Source organism: Bombus vosnesenskii, unplaced genomic scaffold (assembly GCF_011952255.1).
Source record: "Bombus vosnesenskii isolate JDL3184/JDL3185 unplaced genomic scaffold, Bvos_JDL3184-5_v1.1 scf7180000013319, whole genome shotgun sequence".
NCBI classification, from domain to species: domain Eukaryota; kingdom Metazoa; phylum Arthropoda; class Insecta; order Hymenoptera; family Apidae; genus Bombus; species Bombus vosnesenskii.
This window is the reverse complement of record NW_022882964.1, coordinates 72,949-77,397: the sequence shown is the minus strand read 5'-3', so window position 1 is coordinate 77,397 and position 4,449 is coordinate 72,949.

Genomic DNA, 4,449 nt, shown 5'->3' with positions numbered 1-4,449 from the left:
GTAAAAAGCATCGATCAAAGAAATTTCGATGTTCGTCTCTAACAAGGTACATACGGTATCGGGAGAATATTGTTTCCAAGATAACGTCGCTTATCCGGCGACTATTATTATCCGGAGAGAAGTTTTATACCGTTTCAGGATGGTCGCTCCTTCTTTCTTAAAGTATCGCAACTAATGTTTTCTCGTCCACTTTAAAATTATTTCACCGATCGATACGATCGAAATCTCATAGAAATCTTATAGAAATGTCCGTTTCTTCAAATTACGTTCAACTGGTCTATTCGAGAAAACAGATAGACATTTTAAAAACCATTTCACCAATTGTTCATCCATGTACTTTGATTTTCGGATAGACGGTTTCGAAGACGGGTTTACAGTGAATTTGAAATAATACAATTAATCGGGAACTTGAAAAGCAGCGCGTTTCGACACAGCGAAAAGTAGCTTCAAAGGTATTCCTGGGAATTCTTTAACGGCCCATTCGCAAAGTATCGGCAAAAGAAGCTTCCATCGCTGGCTAACCGTCGAATTCCTCTTGAAATTTTACGTCCAATTGCCCGCCATTCAAAGACCATCTTTTAACGCGTCTTCCTACTTTCGCTTCCATCGGTCTTTTACTTGAACATTGAACAACTTGCTTTAAGTACAGTTCCTTGCACTGCAATTTATAGACGATGGTGGAAATATCAGGTCAGTGGAACCGAAGAAGATTATCCTGTCCCATGTTATAAATTAATATTCTTCGGAACAACGTATATTCCGAGCATTTCGTAGGTCTCTTTTTGTCATTTATATAAGGTACCATTAAGAAACGAACGTTTCTTCTATATCGTTAATTTACTTTCCCACGAAATTTTACATCGAGATCGCTCTGCGTTCTCAAACTCGACTCAGATCGAACGTTTCTTCTTTCTTGAATTTTTTACAGAACACAGCTACTTACTGATCGCTATCGCGTCTCCGGTGATTCACCGATCGTTCGTATTCCATTCGCTTATTCGAATGTAAATTTCTGTTGCCTCAGAAACCCGTCAAATCACTCTTCTACGTCTTGAGATTTCTTATTTCAAACGATCAATTATCAATTTTCTTGCCCGAATTCTTTGTAAAAGCGAATCTACGACCACGGAATATCTTTATCCTTCGTAGAAACATGGTCGAATCTCGGATAATTTCATCCTCGATTTGGTACATTCGTACTTCCGAAGCGATTTTTCACAAACTAATATTTGTAATGATAATAATGTAATATCTTTGCGTATATTTTCTCTTTGCAGAAGCGAGAGTCGATCTCGATTGTAAGATAACTTTGCAATCTGTAATTCAATATCCCACTTTGATAAATATTATCCGATATCTTGGCTTCTCTAATCTTCTTTGTTCGAGAACTTTCTAGAAATATCGGTCTCTAATCGCCGAACCACTTTGCAACAGCACCAAGTCTCCGGTGATTCGTCAAAATCCTCGACTCAGTATCGAACCTCGTAAAATTTGTATTTTACGATTTACCATTTATTTCCGCCTTCAAGTCCGATATCTTGGAACAAATCATCTTTCTCGAAAAACAATCCTTCCCTTCATTGCAAAAGCGAGTCGCCGATTACAGACTAGCTTAAAAACACCACCGATCGAACAAACGAATCCTCGATCTTGCGAAATCTTGGATTCGATATCGAATTTTCTCTTCCTCTCTGTAAAATCGAACGTCGTCTACCAAATATTTTCCTCTTCGAATTTCTTTACTCTTCAAAATCGCTTGTAGAATAATTCGGACCAACTATCGATCCTGCAACGATTAATCGCTGTTCCCCGAACGAAGAATTTCACGAACGTTCCATCGGCCCATCTCGCGGTGCACAGCGTGACAATGTCGAATCAAAGCCGACAGCAGCTCATCGTACGTTCGGTTCGCCCGAGGTTTCTGTCGTTGTTGGTCGGACGAGCAACTGATCCGTCGCGTCGGATGAACCGACCGTCATAAATGACCGCGCCACCTTTCAACCCCACTCTATGCAGCGTGGTTCGCCACTATAACACAGCCCCACTCTCGTTGCTTCTCTTGTACGATCATCCGATCATCCGATCATCCGATCGTCGCACGTTTTCCCCCGGCCGATACCCTCTTTTCAACTACTTACGCGCTTCACTGATTCGGGATCGATCCACCATCCGATCTCGACGCTTCCATGCTACGCTGTACTCCCGATAAACAGCCGTGTATCTATAGAAAATATCACAGAGTATTTCGTGTCGCGTATCATTGTTTCGCACGATTAAACGCGCTTGCCTGCATTCTTGCGTCGCTCGAATCGAAGAACTTGGAGAGCACTTGTTGCTACATCGACGCGTGTATGCTACTATATCGAGGAATGCATATCACTATGGTCATGTCTATGGCTATCACTACGACTATAGCTACGGCTGTGTCTATGGATATGGGAGATGGGGGATGGGGGATGGAGAAGATCGGATCTCAAGCCTGTACAAGTACAATTCTTTTCGATATATCACGTTTCATTCGACTCAACATCTATATCGGGCAATATGTTCTGCAGTATCGTTTGTTTCTTCTTTGATTTTTCACAATTTTTAAATTCTCCTTCTCGTTAATCTAAAATCGGTTTAATCTATAACAGTTTACCGGTGCATTGGATCGTTGCTCTCTTCATAGTACGAATATTATATTGTTTGCGACGTTCTTAACATTTTTCTTCGTCGTCTTCTTTTCTTTCTCTCTGTAACATCTTCTCGCCATTATAGGACAAAAGTATAACTTCTTGATAGCGTTACTCGATAATTTGCATAAAAGATTCTGTTATTAAATTAATTAATTAGGAATACACGTATACACAGACTCTTGCAATTGTTTGACAATTTCGCGACGCACAGTTTCCCAGCCATAAGATACGCGCAATTTGCAACGGAGATTTAGCGTAATATATCGTTCGCAACGATGCAATTTGAAAGAAGCAATTAATTAACAAAGAGGACATTGAAAAAGAATCGATCTTTGCGTAACCGTTTTGCTACCAATGTTGCATCGTTGCATTCGGCCAACACGTATCTTTAGCACGCATCGAGCTCCGTGCTCGATTAACAATTTTCTATGATCATTTCAATGGTCAAACAATTTTTTCCAGGCTTTCTTTTTCTTTAATAACTGTAAAAACTATACTTACCTTTTACAGTGTATATGTATACTTGGTTTTTTCTCTCGTCGACAGACCAACGCTTTCTGCTAGCTTCTAGTCAGATAGTCGAATCTATCTGCAACGTGTTTGATTATCGTCCTATCTTTATAAAGAAATTTCCAACTAAACAACGACCGTTATTAATACGTGCGGTATCTTGTTTCAATTCTATGCAGAAAATTGCTTTAAAACGTTAATGGTTCGTGGTTAAAGCATAGTAACACGTTATATCGTAACAAGAGAAAATATTATTGGAGAGTAGCTAAACTACGTTAGAAGAGCAGATGTCGGATATCGGAAGTTGTATCGTGTTACTCTACCTTCTACATCGCGATGTTTTACAAATCTTTTTTTGCAAAAATGACAAATATATACGTTTCGCTTATCGGCGATTCATCGTGCCAAACTATCGTCAAGTACGTGAGCGGATTTTTCGGTTAAATATCAACCATTTGGGATATAACTGCGCCCGTTTGTCATAGAAAATGGGCGTCCTCTCTTTATCTTACAGTACGACGTTGTTACATCTCGCAAACGACCAAACACTTTCTACTCAATCTCGAAAGAAATTTCACCGCGTAAACACTGTATAGTACATCGTAAAAGAAAGGTTTTCTTCGATCCAGTTGCTTTTTACCAAGACAGGAAAATCTTTTGACGGTTACTCAAGTGGCATGTACCTATTACGCGCGATTAGAATGTTTTAACAAATTTTTCTTGTTGTTGTTGTTACTCGTATTCGTTACCAATTGTGATCAAAATGAGAGTAATTTTTATCGCAGCGTAATATATAGCGTAATATTTTTGTGCTTGAAAACTTGTATACCTAACAATGTAAAAGGTGCAAAATATGGCCAAAACGATAAGAGACCTGCATTAAAACAATAAAAATGAGAAACCATTCGGAAAATCTACTTTTTTTCTTATACGTGGGGAAATCCTCATGGGCGTCCCCCGACCCCTCTGCCACTCTTGGACTATACCGACTAAAAGCCCACGGTGGACCACCTGTCGCTCAAGTGGGATGCCCCGACACCTTTTTCCGATTACTGTCGGAGCACTTGCGTCTTCTCCTGTCCGAGGAAGTCGTTCCTTGGTTAGTTCGGACATTGGGTGGGACCATCCCTCTCAACGACATCGGCTTGTCGGCCTCTATGACTACCTGGGACGGCGTAGGGCCGTCCTTCGGCGCGGAACCCTGCAAGGGCGGGATGTACTCACCCTCTCCCGCTCTGCTCGTTCCTTTACGAGCATCGCA